Raw genomic sequence first — 21793 nt, 5'->3', positions numbered from 1 at the left:
GGAGGGGGGGCTGATAGCGACCTCCCCTGGCAGAAGTCGAAGGCAGAGTCTTTCCTCTGGGCTTCAACGAAGCAACCGTCTTAGCAGCCAAGGAAGCGCTAACCAAGCTCTTGCATTTGGCCGCAGTTGATCGAGGCTGCCCAGAAGCCTTCGATACTGCCTGGTGTACCAGACGGTTACTGTCATCAGTGCGCCGTCGTTCCACCGCAGCGTCCACCATCTCTCCTGGGAAGAGAGAGGAGGAACTCCGCACTGGTCCGTTGTGAAGGCCGCCTCACGCCCAGCCGCCCTGGACACTTGGGTAAGGACTGCATCCCTATGCCTAAGTACCAGGTTGGCCCACAGGTTTATCGTCTGGTGGGTGAGATAGGAGATGGCCCTACCCCCAGACAAAGTCTCCCGAAAGCCGTGTCACCTTCAGGAGTAATATTCCCAGGGTGGCCGCGACCTTGGACACTGTGAGGGACCACAGGTCCAGCCAGGAGACTGCCTGGAAAGCCGCCATGGCGGTGGATTCCTGAGCAAGTGCCTCCTGCTGCGAGAACCACAGGTTCTCCGACAGGAGCTGCTGCAGAGACACCCCCGGAGTTAGCCTAGCTAGCTCCGGGTTAACCTGTTTGGGTGGCATCAGATCCTCGGTTGGCACGTAGAACTTCCTCTGTTGCAGTAGAGGCGGGGGAAGTAGCTTAGACAACCTGCCGGACCGTAGCGAACCCTCTTGTCCGGAGACGAGCGAGTCCACCTGGCCCAGCATTGAGTCGGCCAGCTCCGATCGCGGCAGACCCACCGTCGCCCTGGGTTCCTTCTTAGGCCCCCAGAACGACTCGAGCCGGGACGTGGGCTCAGAAGGTGGGAGCGGCGATCCTTCCCCAAGGTCGTTGTGCTGACAAATCAGCGCAATAACCTCAGCAAAATTCCTCAGGATCTCGGGAGTGACCGCTTCTTGAGGAGTAGGACCATCAAGCCCCTCCAGCAAGAATGCCTCCCAAGACCCTCCTCCTTCAGAAGGAGGAACAGCGACAGACCCCTCCCGGTCTCCTCCTGCCACTTGAGCCTTGGCTGCCCGTTCTCCCGCAGGAGACTGTACACTCGGTACCTCTCGCGAACGAGAGGCTGAGCCAGAACCTGGTGTAGAGGTAGGGGACCTTTAGCACCAGGCGAGGAATAAAAGTACCAGTGTTAGCCGGTACCCCACTCTGGTCCCCGTCTTCTTCTTCCTGGCAGAAGGAGAGACAGGCCCCGTTCCCGAAGGAGCAGGAGGACCAAGCGGAAGAACCCCCCCCCCTGTCCTACCGGAGTGAGACGGGCCCTTAGAAGTTCCCGAGGGAGACTTCTTAGGGGGGGAGGAGGCAGCCTTCTTCTTCTTCGGCTTGGAAGTCGAAGGGAAAGAGGCGGCAGAAGACGATGAAGACGACGACGACATCTTCCTCTTCTTCTTCTTCTTCGTCAGCTCCCTCTGGAAAGACGTCAGTCCTCCGTCCAGGATGGAGCCGGGGCTGTTGCCGAAGCAACAGGGCCCGGCTGCACCTGTCCGGAAGGACTAGCGACTGGGGCAGCAACACCACGGGCTGGAATGACGTCGGGAGGGGCAGGAACAGCAGGAGCGGCAGGTACGGGCAGGAGAACGGGGGCAGCAAGCCAGCGGAAACATCCTGGGTACCGGCGGCAGGTCCAGGGGTGAGCTCTTCAGGCACCGATAGTCAGGGGTGGGCAGAGCGAATAACCCAGGAGGGGGAGGCACGCCTCTCCTCGGCACGGCAGCGATTGGGGCCTGCACAGCGGCCGTAGGAGTCACCGTCATCACGTGAGGAGTGTAAACCAGGTGAGGAGGGGCGGCGCACCCTGGGGTCGAGACAGTGGTGGTGGTAGTGCTCACCGCTCCATGGGTGACCGGAACAGCACCTGCCAGATGATGAAGCAGCCCCTGGACGCTCGGCATGCCCTGGAGCCCCGGCGAAACCCACACCTGGCTGAGGTAGTCGCCCGCAGCAGGAGCACCTAAGGAAGCAACAGTCGGGTTATTATGAGGGGTTCCCCCTCGCGTAGGGGGGGGGGGGGGGACCCCGGGGACCCTACCCCGAGCAAATGGAAGACCCCGAATACAGTTCTATGTCGGGGTATCTCGCCCCCTCCTCTACGCTCGACAGATCGGGTGAAAAGAAGGGCCGAGAAACCCCCCCGAAGGGGAACGAGCCATACGCGGGAGCTGAGCTGGGGGCAGGAAGGAAGACGACATGTCTGTGACCAAGGGAGTCGCTGGAGAGCTTTCCGACAACTCCTTGGCAGGCTTACGCTTCTTCCTCCTACCCTCGTACAGCACCCACTGCACCTCCGACCAATTTACACACACATTACAGGGCTTGGCACAAGAGCATTCACGCCCCCGGCACCGAGCACAATACACATGGGGATCGACCTCGGGAAAGGAGCGAAAGACCCCGCACTTACGGCCCTCCACACCAGGGCAAACTCTGCGGCTGATGGGGGGGCGCGGGGATAGCTCCAATTCACGAGATTCCATGATAATTCAATAATAATAACAGAAAGTCGCACGTACTTACAGTAACTTTCACTACACAAACAAACCAAGTTGAAGAAACACAACAAAAGCATACGACGAAGAAGCGGGCAGAGAGCGATGACGAACACGTCCTCCACCAACGCGGCCAAAAGCAAAATTGATTCTTTACCTCCCAGTCACATGGCGCGCGCACTGTCGGACAGGCAGTTAACTGCCGGACTCTCTTGTTCGAAGCTTACGACCGTTCCAGCTGCCGCTAGTTACCTTCCTATTGTAAAGGATCGAGGGTTTGTATTACGTATCAGAACAAATGTTTATTTAATTCATGTCTATTACCCCTTTTTTTGCAACCAAATTACCCCCAAAAATTAGATATTTCTAAAGTAGATACAAGGCAATGTTTCTAACCTTGTCATACATCTGGCTGCCAAAAACCATAGCGAAGCAGACTACCGATAAGTGGATTATAATGTTTGTTTTTTTTGGTAGCACTTTTCATTGATTTAAGTCTATACTATTAGTATTTGATTTTTTAAATAACTGTATGCCAGAAATAAATGTAACCTTAATGTTTGGCATGCTAAGAATGGCAAAATCATCGTTGCCAATTAGTGGAGCTTCACACATACGTCGATACCATTATTATAAACTGTTTCCATGAATTCTAGTTGTCATAGTAATGCAATAATGATAAAATTGCTTTAATATTTATGTATATATACTTTCAATACATAGGCTAATTTCACCAATTTCCATGTTTTGTGTAAGTCTTATACCCAGTTTGGAGGGTGAACACATACCAATTGGCAACAGAGAGAGAGAGAGAAAGGAAGACGAAGGAAGGAAGAAGGACAGGGGTGGTGGAAGTGGAGGGGGGGGGGGGAGTATGGTGAGCTTTTACGCATGTTCGTACCATTTCTGGATAATGGAGTTTTTGTCTCTTGCTACAAGGACAAGTGTCGTTATTCTTTACGATTAGTGATTTTCACGATTTGCCCCTTGATAAATTGACGGCCCTGGGCGTTGTAATGCACTGTAGCAAAAAAATCCCGTTCTGATTACTGGACCCTAAAAAAAAACAAGAGTGGTTCGTTTAACAGAAATATTGCCAAAAGGAACGTTGCTTGCACTGTACTGTCTCTTCTGAAACCCATAGTAGGTATGCTGCTTAGTTGTCAATACAAGTTTTTTGGTAATCAAGTATTTTTTTTACAAGTTTATCAACTAGCTATTGTATAAATTTGTATTTTTTCTCAATCAAAACATATGCCCCTCAATGCTAACTTTCCTCTATTAACGACTTTCTTGGTTCATTGCAAATTCAGCCCCTTAATTTCTTTATGGTGCGAAAAAACAGACAGAGGAACCATGGATCGAAAGCGATTGCGTCACACTACGGCGGTAATCCGGCAGTAAAACATCTTCATATATCCAAAAAGTAAATAATAAAGATATATATGCGCATACAATTATAACAATTACATGAATAGCTGATAACAATATGACAATTTGTCCAAAAATTGCATTTTCCTAACTATGTGAACCTGAGGTCCTTTACAATAGGAAGGTAAACTAGCGGCAGCTGGACGGTCGTAAGCTTTGAACAAGGGAGTTCGGTAGTTAACTGCTTGTCCGACAGTGCGGGCGCCGCGCGACGGGGATGGGAGTGAAGAATCACTTTTGCATGAGGTGGGACTATATGTAAAGGACCTCAGGTTTGTATAGTTAGGAAAAATGAAGTTTTTATGTTAAAATGACAATTTGTCCAAAATTGCATTTTTCCTAACTATACAAACCTGAGGTCCTTTTACAATAGGAAGGATACTAGCGGCAGCTGGATAGGTCGTAAGCTTTCGAACAAGGGGTTCGGTAGTTAACTGCTTGTCCGACAGGCGCGCGCGCCCGCGACTGGTAGGTAAACAAATCACTTTTGCTTTTGGCCCAAGCAAAAACTGCAGATCGTGAGGGGGGTGGCATGAGGTGGGGTATGTGTAAAAGGACTCAGGTTGTATAGTTAGGAAAAATGCAATTTTGGACAAATTGTCATTTGTTCCGACACGGCATACAAACCTTCGGTCCTTTTACAATAGGAAGACTCACTTCTTGGTGGGTGGAATCTGAGTCTTTTGTGAACAGATGGTGTTATTCGCCCAACCTTGGAAGCCTCCCTGGTCGTAAGAGCGAGGGAGGGATCCAAGCCTCTGTCCGATTGATCGGGGTGTTGCACCGCAGGATCAATGGTCAGACCTCTGGACCGAGTACTAAGAGAGGGGCAGCGCATCTCTTCGTACCAGCAACAAGAACTTGTTCCTGTACGGAGCAAATATAAAGTCATGGGTTTGACTCTTGTAGGCATCCACTTCCCCCCCTTGTAGAAATCAGGAAGTGGTGATAATTCTGCTCCTATCCCTAGTGAAAGGGATAGGATGGGGCTCTGTCATATAGCTCACGGCATCTCGTCCTTATCCAGCAGGGTAATGACCGTATCCCTCCCTCTACCACAGGTGTAGAGGGGTAGAAAAAGATAGAAAGAGAAGCCAGTCACTTTCTCATTCACTATCTATTCATACAGTCACACCAGGACTCGATGCTGTTCAGCCTGCTAGGGCGGTCTGGGTTAGCTACACAACGTGTTGAGCAGCCACCACGGGTCCTAAGGAAAACGATCCAAGGACCTGTGGGCAATATCCAAAAGGTAGAAGGAGGTGCCAGTGGTCTGGTTGTACCAGACCCCTGCCTTCAGCCATGCGCCACGGAGAAGTTCTTGTGTAACTCGAGGGAGTGTACTTCTAGGTCATCTTGGTGCTGACGAAGAGTCTTCAACACTCCGCCTGGGATGTCGAGTTTGTTCAGAAAAGCGCGGGTCGTGCTTTCACAGGACAAAGCAGCATCTCCTTCGCATCGAAGGCGGTGAAGTCCATTAGGGAGGGGACTGTGAAGGACTCTAACCGATCGTCAGGAACCGAAATAAGGGTTCAGAGTCTTCGCTACGAATTCGGTACGAAATCGAGCGTCACGAATCCCCATCCCCGGATGCTTGACTTCGCAGGCAAAGTCATGCAATTACCTCAGAGGAAAAGAAGGGAATTGTCGTATGACCTATCCCTCTTCTCGACTTTCGGTGATGTCCTGTACCCATACTGGTCTATCCGTCTGCCGCGAATTGTCGTTGTTCCGGTAGTGGATAGGACACCGACACTCAATGTTGGGTGTCGATGGTATGGGTACTGTGACAAGCCGTTAGGACGAAGAAAAGATTGTTATGGAACAACCGAACTAAGTCCACAGCGAAGTTCGTAACAGACTTGGGCGCTCTGACAGCTGCCTACTGACTGCGTTCGGTAGGAGGCACAAGTTGTCCAAGCACCCGAGCAAGTCACGTGACCTTCGCCTTAAAAGGGTTATGCCAAGAGACTAAACAAATAATTTGTTCGTCACCGATGCCAGAAGGCAAGGTGATGACTCTCTTAAGGCATGTGCCCAACAGGCGAAAGTCAATTGCCTTCAGAGACCGAGGTCCTTGATGGCAAGATCTCATAGTATAGTTTGATTCTCGGGTAAGGAGAAACAACACTATGTGACGTTGAAGACGAAGGTGTACAGAAAATGCAACCTACGTCTTTCACAGCTGAAAACCGAGAGAAGGATCTCAAGATTCTGAACCTGTGCTACAAAGACTGAGACGCTAACCGCTATTGTTGCTGTCCGTGAGGATCGTAGTTGCAATAAAAGCGGAGCGCTTCCAGTAATGAAGACAGGGAACTACTGCCTGAAGAACTGCTTCTCATGGGCCTGAACATTGGAAAGTAGAGCTGTCAGGTCGGAGAGTAGGCGATGTCTTCTGACATATCTGTTAATTCGGGGCGAGCAATGAAATTGCACACTACGAATACGAGATATTTTGAAGACAAACTCAGAGTCTGCAAAAATCATTCGCATTATCGCAGTGCGATGCAGCGGTTGACTAGTACAGACTTCTGTTACCGTGCGGTAAAACAGAAAGATGAAGAGTCCAAGAGATATCTCTGTTGAAAAATTCTCGCAATGTCGAAGGCGATGAAATCGAGCGTCACAGCAGTAGATGGTCCTTCATTATTGCGAGAATCCCCGTTAATCAGAGACCTAAGTCCATGATTGTTGGGCAGAGATACGGTTCGTAGTCAATCCAACCAGGGGAGAGAGAGACGTAACCGACGTGCATCCCGAGACCTAGCTGATACTGAGCCGCTATCAGGCAGTTCAATACGCAGTAGCTCTCGGTGACTCGTCATCCTGAGTGCCAGGTAATCCATATTCCACGAAGGAATGCGTTCGGCTAGAACCATCGAGCATAAAGAATACGCTCGAGCAATTATATTAACCGAAACGGATTTCGGTAAATACAAAAGCTGATTTGGTGTTGTCATGACAATACCAAGTATCTAAAATCGAAACTGATAACTGCTGGGAGGTTGCAGGCAACCCGAGTTTGCAGTTCAATTAAGATACAATTCGTCTCGGTCACAAACCGTAGAGTTAACTACGGTATGCGCCTACCCCACGGACAATTCAACTGTTAAAGAATCATGTCGCGAGGGTAATATACGTAGTATATTGTAGGTTCTGTACCACGACCTCCATCCTAAATTCTTTTCCCCTCGAGAATGAGAATAAGGATTGGAGATCGACCGCCTTCGTTCTCTAGTCAAGAGAGTGAAGGAGAAGTCTTTCCAAAGGAAAGCTTCAATGGTGAACAGAATACCGAAGACGATAGTTCAAGCCAAAACTGGAAGTTCCCGTCCGTTCTTGTCTATTACCAGGTTAAGCGCCTACTGTGAGATACTCTTCTTTCAGCAGCAGTCTTCTTCCAAATGCTAGAAATTACAGGAATTCGAGCATAAGCGAGGTTCACCCGATTATCGTGTAACAATTATCGGGGATTCTCGCTCACTTTGGACCGTGGTCTCGCCTGAGTGTTTGGAGATCGTAAAAAAACTCGAACACTCTGAGTGCGCTAGAAATTCCGTTAGAATTCTAAGCACTCTGCGAAACCCCCCACCGAATTCGTCAGATGATATCGGCTGGTGGTCCTCTCGATTCCCGTAGAAATCGAGATCTAGCAGTTGGAGAAGAAAAGGAGGAGCAGCCATCGCCTTACGGCGATGGCCTCTCAGAGCCTGGGAAAATAAACGTATCGTCAGGAGAAAACGTTTTCCCGAGGAGGGTTACGAACTCATACTGTAGGTAAGTGTCTGCCGCCACTGTGAACGTCGTCTGGGTGGGGTTGATCGACACCTGACAGTAGAGAGCCGATACCGCTCCGACTCATTCCAGTCCTCGTCGAGGTCGAAACCTCAGGAGGACCGAAGGGGTATTTAAATACGGTGTCCGAAGACAACCGTAATAAACGCCTCTGTCGCAGTAGAGGAGGTGAAGTGAAGTAGCTTGTTCGACCGTCCAGAACTGAGAGGAGAGCCTTCTTGTGTCCGGAGACGAGAGACTACCTGGTTCAACACAGTCGGCAAGCTCCGATCGCGGCCGACCCACCGTCGATTTGGGCCCTTCCCTCTCGGGCCCCAAAACGACTCGAGAAAACCGAGACGTGGCTCTGCTGGTGGGTGGGAGCGGCGATCCTCCCCAGAGGTCATTGTGCTGACGAATCAGCGCCGTAACCTCGGCAAAGTTCCTCTGGATCTCGGAAGTCACAGCATCTTGCAAGCGTGTGGGGACGTTAAGCCTGTCGAAACAAGTTTAGCATTCCGAGAACCTTCCTCAATAACCGAAGGGGGAACAGCGACAGCCCTCTCGGTCTTCCCCATTCCACTTGCGCATACGTCCTGGGCCTGTCGGTCCAAGAACCGTGCCTGGCACGTAGGGCGTGCGTGGTGGGATCATGAGGGGCGCACCCCTCACGATCACTCCTCAATACCTCGCTCCTCCCGGTGTAACAGAGGAGGTTGAAGGAAAGGTACGGGAGAGAGCAGACCTGACGCTCCCTCGTCGCTCGCTGGCAGAACCAGCAGGCTTGGAGGGCTGCAGGCGATCGTCAACCCGCGGTGACGATCGAGCTGCAGGCCTGGTCGAACCGTCTCGCTGTGGAGAACGGCTGGACTGAGCACAGCGGCCCCGATCTCGAGTGTCAGACGAGCTGGTGCTGGTTGCCGTTCCCGATCGCTCTCTGTGAGAGCGACGGGTCAGGCGACCTGCAGGCTCCACTGTCGCAGTGGAGACCGGTGCTTGTCCTCACGGCACGTCACGTCGCTGGTTCCAGCCGTGGCTGGCACCGGCGAACGGGAGGACCTCTTCACAGCCTCAGCCGTGGTCGGTCGTGGACCGTCACGTCCCCGGGTAGCCAGCTGTTCACCGCGAGAGTGAGAGCTGGTCTGGTGAGAGTCGCATGAGCGGCTGTCACCAGTCTTCGCCCCGTCCGCCGTGAACCTGACGCTGAGCGGACTCAGAGGTCTGGTTCCTGGCTGCACGGTCGCTGTAGGCGACCGTACACTCGGTACCTCCCGCGAACGAGAGGCCGAGACGGACCCTGATGCAGTGGCAGAACCACTGACACCAGGCGAGGAAGTAGAAACGGTGTTAGCCGGTACCCCTCTGGTCCCCGTAGTCTTCTTCCTTGCGGAAGAAGAGACGGGCCCGCTCCCGAAGGAGCAGGAGGACCAGCGGAAGGAACCCTCCCGTCCCACGAGGTGAGACGGGTCCCGAGAAGCTCCCGAGGGAGGACTTCTTAGGAGGGAGGAGGCGACCTTCTTCTTCCTCGGCTGTAAAGCTTTAGAAGTCGAAGGGGAAGAGGCGGCGGCCGACGACGATGAAGAAGATTGAAGACGACGACCACGACACCTTCCTCCTCTTCTTCGTCAGCTTCCTCAGGACAGACGTAAGATCTGCTATCCAGGGCGGAGCCGGGGCTGCTGTAGCCGAAGCCCACAGGGCCCGGACGCACCTGTACAGACAGACCAAAGTCTGGGGTAGTACCACCACGAACAGGGACGACATCAGCAGGTATGGGCATCCAGGAACAGCAGGCACGGCCAGCACATCATCGGTAGGGACAGCAGCGCAAGCAGCAAGGAACAGCAGGCGCCAACACGCCAGCGCAGCAACGGCAGGGCCAGCCAGCGCAGCAACTGCATGGACAGTCAGCCAGAATCGGCAGGTACGGCAGGGCAGCAACCGGAAACAACAGGAAGTGGAAGCAGCAGCCAGCAACATCCATGGTACCGGGGGCAGGTCCAGGGGACGCGAGTTCTAGGGCAGCGGAAGTGTGGTCGCTGCAGCGCGGCAACCACGAGCGGCGGCGGCACGCCCCCCTCTCGGTACGGCGAACGGCACTTCACAGCGGCTGTAGGCAAGACTGTTACCACGTGAGGCGAGTACACCAGGTGAGGAGGGACGTCGTCACCTGGGTTGCGTGGTCACCACTCCATGGGTGACCGCAGTAGGCCCACCAGACATAGAACGCAGCCCCTGGACACCAGCACGCTCTGCATAATTGGAAGGAGCCCAATACCTCACCAAGGTCCACCCCTCGTGGCAGTAGCACCTGCGGAAATAATAGTAGTAGCGATTAATGGGGGGGAGGGGGGAAATCCACGTCGCGGGGGTTTGATCCCTCCCGAACGAGTGGAAGACCCCTAATACAATTGTACATCGGGCACGAGCGCCCTCCCCCGCGCTCGACGGACCTCCGGGCGAGGAGAAGAACGCCGATAACCTCCCCCCCCCCAAGGGGAAGGATCATCTGTGGGAACTGAGCGGGGGGGGTCTCGTTCCCCACCCCGCACAGTCCCCATGTACCCAACAACAAAATAAGAGCCCTAGCGCAATCGTGCCATCGGCACGAATACAAGGCATAAGGATCAATCCCTGACTGAGCGGAACTTGAACCAAATAAAATTGATGCAATCAATAATAAGGAACAAAATGAAAATGCATCTTGCAAAACGATTCACTTCACAATGAATAAGGGCTCGGATCGAGCGCATTTGCGCCCTCGGTACCGAGCGCAAGGGTGAAAAGGTTTCATTCCTTACCTTTATGGATCAAGGTTTCTGGAAACCTTGATCCATAATGAAATGATGCAATCAACAAATATATGAAAATGAAAAGACTAATGCGCTTGCGATTTCACTTCATACAAATAAAAAGGGGAAAGGAGGATCATTCCGTGAATAGCGGAACATTGATCCCAGTCAACAATGCAATCTCAATAAAAAAATGAAAATGAAAAAGAACTGCACTTGCGATTTCACTTCATTCAAATTAAAAAGGGGAAGGATCAATCTCGGGCAAGCTCGGAAACTGATCCCAAAATGAGTATTGCTACAATAAAAAATAATATATGAAAATGAAAAAGAATACTGTACTTGCGATTCCACTTTCATACTGAATAAGTTTTCCGTGCCGAGCGCATTCGTTCGGCAACGGGCATACAGGTCAAAAAATATAAATGAAAAGAGCACTTACTTACGATTTTTCATCTACACATTTCCAACCCAATATACGCTCGGAGCGAGCGCTCCCGCCCTCGGCACCGAGCATACACAATACGAGGATCATTCTGGGAAAATGAATTCCGCAATTACGCCCTTCAGTCCGGGCACTCGGGTAATCGGAGGCGTTGTGAACCAAGATCCTTTAATTTCACAATTGAATTCAATGAAATGATTGTACTTACAATTCAGTTTCACTAGATACATAGAAAAAGAAAAAACACAATCATGCGAAAGCAAACGACGATGAAGCGGGCAGCAGAGCGATGATACACGTCCACACGCCAGCAGGCCGAAAGCAAAAGTGGTTTGTTTACCTACCAGTCGCGCGCGCGCGCTGTCGACAAGCAGTTAACTACCGAACCCCTTGTTCGAAAGCTTACGACCTATCCAGCTGCCGCTAGTACCTTCCTATTGTAAAAGGACCGAAGGTTTGTATGCCGTGTCGGAACAAACAAAGTTTAATGTATGACACTTACCTGGCAGGTATATATATAGCTATATTCTCTGTTCCACCTGGCAGAAATTTTCAAAAACGCGCGGCAAACGCTAGTAACCTATTAGTAGTTCAGGCAACCACCACCCCGTTACCGTGGCGCTAGTGCTAGGAACCGTTCCCAATTGGGCCAGATTTTCTCTGAACCCTGTCTCCTGAGGGGAGGAGGGTGGGAATTAAATTATATATACCTGCCAGGTAAGTATACATTAAACTTTGTTTTAACATAAAAACTTCATTTTAATGTATGACACTTACCTGGCAGGTATATATATAGCTGATTGACACATTTGGAGGTGGGTCAAAGACAGCAACATTATTAGAGTATAAAAAATATTATAAATATTATTAAAATTATTACTCTAGGTTCCTTACCTGCTAAGGTAGCTGACTTCATAGGTCCTGCCTCTAAGCCTGCTTAATCCTTAGGAGCTCTCAACAAGGAAGTGTCCTGTATGTTGAAGAAGCTAAGACTGGAACTGACAACTGGACGTGACCAATGTGTTGACAGAACCGTACAGCCCTCTTATGCCACGGCATTCAAGCTAGTAATAGATCATTTACCTGAACTACCCACACACCACACCAAGATAATACTAACAAGACTGATAAAAGTACCGAACACTTTTCTCAGACGACCAAAAAAAACACAAACACCATCACCTAATAAAATCAACTAGCTTAAAAGAAGGTTATGGGGTAGTAACTCCTTTGCCCAATACTGTACCAGAGGCACGTATGGACCTAGCGTCTGACAATTATCAAAGGTTGTCTGAATATCCCTAAGATAATGAGACGCAAATATTGAATTAGTTCTCCAATATGTGGATTCAATAATTTCCTTGAGGGCTAAATTCTTTTTAAAAAGCTAATAAATGAAGTCGCAAACTGCCCTGACTTCATGAGCCTTCACTTTCAAAATACCAAAGCTCTGCTCTTGACACAAACATATGAGCTTCTCTAATCAACTCTCTCATGAAGAAGGCTAGAGCGTTCTTCGTCATGGGTCTACTGGGTCTAACTGAACACCACAGAGCATCAGAATTCCCTCTGATCTCTTTTGTTCTTTCCATATAAAAAACGCAATGCTCTCACTGGGCAGAGAACTCTTTCTTGCTCGGACCCACTAACTCAGACAGACCCAAAACTTCAAGGATCTGGCCAAGGATTAGCTGGATTCTCATTCTTGGCCAAGAAACCTTCTTGGAATGAACACACTGCGTTGCATGTCTCCATCCCACCTTCTCGATATGGCCTGAAGCTCACTAGCTCTTTTAGCCGTTGCCAAGGCGACTAAAAAAGATTAGTTTTCTTAGCAACATCTCTCAGAGAGGATTTCTCTAAAGGCTCGAATTGCTAGAGGTTAAATACTTCAAGACAACATCGAGGTTCCAAGCAGGTGGCCTGCTTTGGGGTTGTTTCTTGGTACCAAATGACTAATCAGATCTCTAAGGTCTAAGTTATTCGAGATGTCTAGATCTCGTGGTCTAAACACTGAGGTTAGCATACTTCTATAACCTTTGATTGTCGAAACTGACAAACCCAATTCCTTCCTCAAGTATAGAAGGAAGTCTGCGATTTGGGTCACAGAGGTACTGGATGAAGACACTTTCCTGTTCTTACACCACTTCCGGAAATTCTCCCACTTCGACTGATATACTGTGATTGTGGAGGTTCTTCTGGCTCTAGCACTGCACTGGCCACCTCTCTAGAATATCCCTCGCTCTGACAAGACTTTCGATAGTCTGAACGCAGTCAGACCCAGAGCGAGGGTATTCTTGTGAAAACCTGTCGAAGTGGGGTTGTCTGAGTAAATCTACTCTTAGAGGAAGAGTCCTTGGCGTATCTATTGTCCATTCCAGTACCTCTGTGAACCAACTTTGGGCCGGCCAAAACGGGGCTATTAAGGTCATCCTCGTTCTGGCTCTCCCTGAACTTCTTCATAACTTTCCCCAGTACCTTGAACGGAGGAAAAGCGTATCACATCTAAGTTTGTCCAATCCATCAGGAATGCGTCTCGACCGCCACTGCTTCCTGATCTGGAAACCGGAGAGAGCAATAGGTTGGTAACCTTTTTGTTCTGGCTGTCGCAAACAGATCTACTACCGGACGGCCCCACAACTTCCACAGGCTCTGGCAAACCTCCATGTGCAACGTCCACTCCGTCGAGAGAAGTTGTTCTCTTCTGCTCAACAGGTCCGCACTCACATTTTTCTCTCCTTGTATAAACCTGGTGTGAGCAGCAACGACGCTTTCCTCTTTCCGCCCAAAGCAGAACTTCCTTTCCTTTGCCAGCTTGTAAAGGGGAAAAGAATGAAGTCCCTCCTTGTTTGCGGATGTATGCCAGAGCCGTGGTGTTGTCCGAGTTGATCTGCACTGTCTTGTCTCGAATCAACTCTCTGAAGTGCTTCAAGGCCAAGAAAATTTGCCATCAGTTCCTTCCTGTTTATGTGCCAACTTGTTTCTTCCTTGCTCCAAAGTCCCGACACCTCTTGAGGGCCTAATGTCGCTCCCCAACCCGCGTTCCGACGCGTCGAAATACAAGATGAGGTCTGGGCTCTTCTGCTGAAGCGACATCCCATCTTGCTAACCTGCCTGGAGTTAGCCACCACTTTAATTCCTCCTTCACTTCGGCAGGAATTAGAAACGGAAGGAATCCGGTTCGTTGCAATTTTCTTGGCCATGAATCCTTCAGGAAAAAACTGTAGAGGTCTCATGTGCAGTCTTCCTAAAGAAATGAACCTCTCTAGCGAAGAGAGTGTTGCCCAGCCCAGTAGACCTCATCCACTCTCTTGCTGCAGCATCGGTCTTTCTTTAGAAAGTCCTGCACCTTCCGAATGCATAGGGCTTGCCTTTTTCGGGGGACGGAAAAAAAAAAAGCCCGAAAAGTCACTGACGATATCTGAATCCCCAAATAAACTATCTGTTGTTGGGGATTCAACTGAGACTTTCCCATGTTTACCACAAGGACCTAGGTCTTTTGCTAAGTTCAATGTTTGATTCAAGTCCTCCAGACATTGACTTCTTGATTGGGATCTTATCAACCAGTCGTCCAGATAAAAAAGACACTGATCCCTCTTAAGTTGCAAACATCTCGCCACATTGGACATCATCCTCGTGTGGGGAAACACTTGGGGAGTGTGCAAAAGGCCGAACAAAGCCAGGGCCTTGAACTGAAAAGAGCCCTGTCTGAATCACAAACCTTAAATAACTTCCTGCTTCCGGATGAATCGGAATATGAAAGTATGCGTCTTGTAAGTCCAGGGTCACCATCCAGTCCCTGGACGTACCGCTGCCAGTACTGAATCGTTCGTCTCCATAGTGAACTTGGTCTTTCTACGAAAAGATTCAGTTGACTTAACATCCAGAACTGGCCTCCAACTCCCGAGGACTTTGCAACTAGGAACAACCGGTTGTAAAATCCCAGAGATTCGTGATCCAGAACAGGCTCTATGGCTCCTTTCTCTAGCATGGAAGCTACTTGCTCCCACAGAGCCGCTTTCTTCACTAAATCGTTGTAATTTGCCCCGAGGGCTCTCGGAGATGTTGCAAGAGGAGGTTTCTTCAAGAAAGGAATCTTGTACCCTTCCCGAGCTACGTTGACAGCCCAGGGATCTGCCTTCATGTTCTGCCAAACTTCCCAAAAACCTTGAAGTCTGGCTCCCACTGTCGTCTGGAGGACTGAGATCTCATTGTTTAGAGGTGGTCTTGGCTCCTCTTTTAGCGGGTACTCTCTTACCCCTAAAGGCGGGTCGAGCGAATGTTCTGCCTCGAAAGGGCTGTTGCGAAGGCCTAGTTTCCTTAGGAGTTTTCTTAACCAACTTGGATGGTAAGAACTTCTTAACTGAAGAAGAGAGAAGATCTTGAGTGCCTTGAGAAAGGGAGAGAGCTATATCCCTAATCACCTCTGAAGGAAACAGCTGTTTCGAAAGGGGAGAGAACAGCAACTCCGATTTTCTGAGAGTTGAAAACCCCTTTTGAAGCGAAAGAACACAACAGCGACCTCTTCTTTAGTACTCCTGCTGTGAACAAAGAAGCCAGTTCATTCGTTCCGTCTCTCAGAGCCTTGTCCATGCAGGACATAATGCTCTTAGCCGCTTCCATATCCTGCGAATCTTCTTCTTCTAGGGAGTTCGCCAGTGCTCCCAAAGACCAATCTAGGAAATTGAAGACTTCGAAAGTCCTAAAAATCCCTTTAAAAAGATGGTCAAACTCGGACGAAGTCCACCAGACCTTAGCAGACTGTAACGCCTGTCTGCGTGAGCTGTCTACTATACTGGAGAAGTCCCCCTGGGAGGAGGCAGGTACTCCCAGGCCTAGACTTTCTCCAGTAGTGTACCATACTCCTGACTTCGATGCTAACTTAGCTGGTGGAAAGGCGAAAGAGTATTTCCCCGCTTCTTTCTTATCCTTCATCCAGTCATTCACACGTTGAAGGGCCTTCTTCGCCGAAATTGACAGAGTCATCTTAAGGAAAGAGGACTTCTTTGGAGTCCTAGTCTTGGAAAACTGCGATAAGGGAGATAAAGGAGCTGTTGGTTTGAATTCCCCTTCAAAAATAGAAAGAAGACGTGAAGTCAGAATCTTGTAATCTGAAGAAGGTTCCGTATTCTTTTCCTCAACTAAATCCAAATCCTCTTCTGCTGAAGAAATGTCTTGCAGATCACTGTCGTGTTGACGCTTCGCTGACGGAATAACGTCCTGCCGCCTGCGTCCTGCGGCTAACGAAGAATCGGCGTCCTGCCGCCTATCGATGTCCTGCCGCCTGCGTCCTGCGTCCATCGTAGACACATCTGCTTCCTGCCGCCTGCGTCTTGCGTCCACAACTGATCTCGAGTCCTGACGTTTGGTGGCCTGCTTCTTCCGAAACCATTTTTCTTCTTCCTGCGTCTGCGTCCTGAATAACCAAGCGATCGCCCGTTCTCGTAGCGCCAGTGCGTCCTGCGGTCCTCGGCGAACGCAACCCTTGTCTTCCGTCTTAGAAGACTTAACGGGAAGGAAATCGTCCTTCCGCCTCGAAGATGCCTGCACAGGAGCATCCAAGACTTCACAAGAACTGCAAAGCTTAGACTGCATTTCCCTTAAGAACCCTTCGTACTATCTTCCTGAATTGCAGAGGACGAAGGAGGAGGATTACGAGCAGGATCTGCGACGTAACGGAGAGCGATCTTGTACTCTACCTGACGGAGAGAGACGAGGGGAAGAGCAAGAAGAAGGAGGAGAGTCTCTCATCGAAATCCAAGAACGAGAAGGCCGTACTGAGTCCTCTTTAGCACGAAATATCCTCTTCCTCTTGATCGGAACTGCGTCCCCGTCTTCCGAGGAGGACAAAACCTCCGGACTACTCCAAGCCTCACGATCTTGAGCATGTCTCTCGAGAGCGGTCGATGTCCTGAAAGTCCTCTTGAGGGGGCGAGACACAACTGAATACCGACGTTCCCGCTCAGATGTCGAACCATCCGAGGACGCACACTTCCCAGTACGCCTTTTCTGCGGCGAACTGCAACAGCCTGGGAACTTGCAACAGGACTGTTCGAAGGGACGCCTGACCGGGGACAAAACCTCTCTCGCCTCCCTTCGACTGTCGACATGCCTTCTCCTTGGGTCTGGGAGCTTGACAGAGGTCTAGGTCTAGGAGCACTAACTTTATCCGTAAGTTGCTGTATCTGGTCGTCCATGGACGCAAGGGCAGCGAACACCTTCACAATCTGTGTATCGTTCGCCTCCTCCGATACAGCAGCGGGCGCAGGAGATACCTGGGGAGAAGGAAACTACCCAATTCTACGTTAGAAGGAGCTGAGAGGAAATACATTCACTCCTTTTGCTAGAAGAATTCGACTTCTCACTACGAGAAACAGATCTCCTTACACGATCTTTCTCAAGCCTTTCAACATATTTCATAAATATCTTCCATTCCTTCTCTGATAAATTCTCACATTCAAAACACCTATTCTCCCAAGTACACACATTCTCTCTACATTTCTTACAAATAGTATGAGGGTCGACCGAAGCTTTCGGCAACCTTACCTTACACCCCTCTTTTACACAAACTCTAAACATACTTCCAGTATCAGACATCTTTAAAGAACAATCCAAAGCGAATGCCAAGCTAACGTTTCCGAGTACAATACCAAAAATCCATGAAAAGTCAACAACGAGAATGAAAATCCTAGCAACCACCACAATGTGCCGGTTCGGCTGGCCAGAGAAAATCTGGCCCAATTGGGAACGGTTCCTAGCGCTAGCGCCACGGTAACGGGGTGGTGGTTGCCTGAACTACTAATAGGTTACTAGCGTTTGCCGCGAGTTTTGAAAATTTCTGCCAGGTGAAACAGAGAATATAGCTATATATATACCTGCCAGGTAAGTGTCATACATTAAAATGCAATTTTGGACAAATTGTCATTTGTTCCGGTACGATATACAAACCTTTCGGTCCTTTTACAATAGGAAGACTCACTTCTTGGTGGGAGGAATCTGAGTCTTTTGAGAACAGACTGGTGTTCGCCCAACCTTGGATTGCCTCCCTGGTCGTAAGAGCGAGGGAGGTATCCTAGCCTCTCCCCCAATTGAATCGGGGGTGGGTTATGTACCGCAGGATCAATGGTCAGACCTCTGGACCCAAGTAATAAGAGAGAGGCAAGCGTATCTCTTAAAACTAGCAAGCAAGAATTTGTTCCGGTTGTAAGAGGCAACATAAAGTTATGAGTTTGTCTCTTGTTAGCTTCCACTTCCCCCCCTTGTTGGGGGAAGTGGTGGATATTCACTCCTATCCCTACTGAAAGGGATAGGATGGGGCTCAGTCGAGTAGCTTACCTGCATCTCATCCTTTCCAGCAGGGTGACGACCATGGTCCTCTGCCCACAGGTAGAGGGGAGAAAAAGATGGGGAAGAGGAGCAAGTCACACTCTCATTCACTCATCCATTCTACAGTCACACCAGGAATCGATGCTGTTCTGCCTGCTAGGGGCTGGGTTGGCTCCACAATGTGTTGAGCAGCCACCACAGGTCCCAAGGAAAAAGTATCCAAGGACCTGTGGGCAATATCCCGAAGGTAGAAGGAGGTAAAGGTGGTCTGGTTGGCCCAGACCCCTGCCTTCAGGACCTACGCCACGGAGAAGTTCTTGCGGAACGCAAGGGAAGGACCAATGCTCCTGACTTCATGGGCTCTCGGATGGAGCGTACGGATGTCGTCACTACCATCAGCCTCGTATGCCCTCCTGATCACCTCACGCAGCCAGAAAGAAAGGATGTTCTTGGATACTTCTTTCTTGGTCACCCCGGTGATAACGAAGAGGCGTTGACACTCAGGCCTGAGATGTCGAGTTTTCTTCAGATAGCGTTGTAGCGCCCTCACAGGACATAGCAGCATCTCACCCGAATCATTGTTGGTGAAGTCCAATAGGGAAGGGATTGTGAAAGACTCGAACCTGTCGTCAGGGATCGACAGATTCTGAGTCTTAGCTACGAAGTTCGGGACGAAATCGAGCGTCACAGATCCCCATCCCCTGGAATGTTTAACGTTGAAGGACAGACCACGAAGTTCCCCTACTCTCTTCGCCAATGCCAGGGCCAGCAAGAAGAGGGTCTTGAGGGTCAGATCCCTGTCTGACGACTCTCGGAGTGGCTCGAAGGGTCTTCGAGTCAAACTCCTAAGGACAAGAAGTCGGTTGGAAGTCGGTGTTTACGATTGTTGTGATGAAAGTGCCCTAGCGTCTATGGGTACAAGTGGTGTGCGGATTTAGCACAGGAAATGGGAAGTTTGTTGACAGAAGCGACTCCGCAAACATCGGGATGGCGTCAATCTTCGAAACATTTTAGGCTAGTGGTAAGTAAAAATTTTGACAGCATTATGGGGGTAGTGTGCACTTTGTTTGGTCACAATTTTCATTACCCTCTGGTTAATCTTAAAATATGGCCTTAATTTCTAACTTTGGAGAAAATACTTAGGTACTACTTCGAAAGGAGAGTAGAGGTCTCGAACTGTTCCTCTCACCACCAACAACTCATGACTGATGACCATCTCCGGTGTCAGGACGTGTTAAAGTACTTTATCGAAGGGTAGCCACAAACGCGGTAGTCAGTAGGTAGGTTGGCCAGTCCAGTCGGTTGTTTACCCTAAATATAGGCTAGGTAGGTACCTAGGTAGCTAGGCTACTAGACTACCTAGTACTTACCTATCAGCATGTACGAGAAAACGGAGGACCTATTGTATACTTGTTAGAGTATTGTATTTTTACAGAAACTACCACTATTATTACTACCAACCTAGTAGGAATGATCACCTAGAGTAGACAACGATCAAGGCTGGGCTTTAAGATTGGGTCAACCCCATCCTATGATCGACTGACGTTTAAGTGAGTAATATCCTTTGTCAAGTGGATATTCATAAAATACCTGATACCACAACAGTTCAAACACACAATCTCCTTTAAAAACTTACGTTTCAATTATTTTAATAAGGCTCAATTAATTGTCGGGCAATTGTAAGTTACAAACGATATCCGAACCCGCAACCTAAGCAGAGCAGCTGTGCTTGTAAACAAAACTGATTCTGGAGGAGTAAAGTACGGAGAAAAATTTCATCTTTTCCAGAAGACGAATGATAAGAAAAGTTGAAATGATGTAAGACATAAATCTTGTCGTAGATTTATAACTTTACTGGTTTTATTAGAATTATTGCGCTTGAATGATTCAGGTGGTGCTCACTCTCCTCCGACATTCTTAATTTTCTTCGAAGGCAGGTGCGCATATTTCGGGGGTGTGGTTTATTGATTGCGCCTTCTATGACTGCTTAACATTAACTAAAATGTAAAGCTTTTTTATGCATGTTTCGACATGAGCGTCACAAGAACACCCATTAAAAAATTACGCTATCGGCTATTCCCAATTTCTCGTGCAGTATTTAGAAGAAGTTAGTCGCAGGTGAACAAAGACTAGGGTGCACTCATGGTGCACTGCTTTGTCAAATATTAGTCGGCATTGCTGTACGGTAATACTATTAGAATAAATAACCAGATTGAATTATGCTTTCAGTCTTCAACATCTCTCTCTCTCTCTCTCTCTCTCTCTCTCTCTCTCTCTCTCTCTCTCTCTCTCTCTCTCTCTCTCTCTCTCTCTCTCTCTCTCTCTCTCTCTCTCGGAAATGGGCGTTAATAATAGCAATTGCAACAACAACGTATTTCAAATATATGTCAAATTCCATACTTCATACATGATAGCCACAGCCTAGTTGTCTATGATATGTTTTGTTTAAAAACAAAGTATTTTTCATACGAAAAAAAATTTATTGACACCATAGAAATGTGTCAGAACTGGAAATTGTTGTTTTTGAGATCGTACCTAATATACATCCTCGCGAATACTGATAATATCCCTTGGAAAGCTGGAACCAAAAATCTGAACCAACAAATTCCGGCATTTCACCTTGTTAAGAAACGAAACCTGCGCACTAAAAGATGCTTCGTCTTTAAAGACTGTCACAAACCCGCAAGCAAGAATGAAACTGGTTCATAGTGATAAACACAGTTTGCGTCAGTAAAAAGTAGCCTCTAAATGAAGACTACAGCTGATAATACAAACGCCGTGGGATTATATGAGCTTGGTAAGACCCATTCTTAAACCTTCTTAAAAAGTAACTGGAGAACACGTATTGGGTGCAATCCGTGTATTGTGGTGCAGATGTGCTTTATTTGTTATTTAGCCCAGCGAAATCTGCAGGTAGGTAATAGTTGCGGAGGTGGTTCGGTGTAGTAACTGAACTCTGCCCGGGATTATCAGAGCTCTAACGTGGAGTTGCGTTCAGTCGAACATATTCCGTCTTAAATATTTTGGTTCTTCTACGCTGATGAATGATGGAATTTCAGCAACTGTGGGCTTTTCTAGATTGAAGTGGGATGTTTACGGGTTGTAACAGTTTACCATAACAACATTACATTTTCTATTACATTACTACATATTTGACGTTTTTTATTATGTCGGTGGCATAACTATATAAACAGATAGGGGAGTTCTACTGTAAACATGTAAGACTGATAAAATTCTCTACTTTGTATCATTTTAGATATTTTAATCTGTTATGTAAATGCTTTGTGGAGTTAAGTAATACTTGTTACCCCTTAACTTTTATAATTTGTGTTCTGGCTGTAAGATGTGGCATAGTAGTAAAACTCCTTTTCACTAATTCGTACATGTGGGGAACATCAAGACTAATCAATCAAGTCTAACAAATGTGAGGAATTCCTCTCACAACGATTTTATTTTCCAATGTTTTTGTGTATTCACTTGCTTCCGTGC

The 21793-nt window shown here is 48.6% G+C and overlaps 1 protein-coding gene across 2 annotated transcripts in view; it reads right to left on the bottom strand.

The window, feature by feature from the left end:
• Nucleotides 1-20198, bottom strand: part of LOC135221955 (palmitoyltransferase ZDHHC22-like) — a 307849-nt gene extending 287651 nt beyond the window's left edge. The window contains exon 1 of one of the 2 annotated variants that reach the window (XM_064260001.1): nt 19941-20198. The gene's annotated coding sequence lies outside the window, so the exon portion shown is untranslated. Of the gene's footprint in view, nt 1-19765; nt 19884-19940 lie in introns of those variants that run through there. The other variant, XM_064260002.1, reaches the window with a different exon arrangement.
• Between the last annotated feature and the right edge of the window lie 1595 nt (nt 20199-21793).

The sequence above is a fragment of the Macrobrachium nipponense genome, chromosome 3, assembly GCF_015104395.2.
Source record: "Macrobrachium nipponense isolate FS-2020 chromosome 3, ASM1510439v2, whole genome shotgun sequence".
Taxonomy (NCBI): domain Eukaryota; kingdom Metazoa; phylum Arthropoda; class Malacostraca; order Decapoda; family Palaemonidae; genus Macrobrachium; species Macrobrachium nipponense.
The sequence above is the reverse complement of the archived record's forward strand: the minus strand, read 5'-3'. Positions and strand labels throughout refer to the sequence as shown.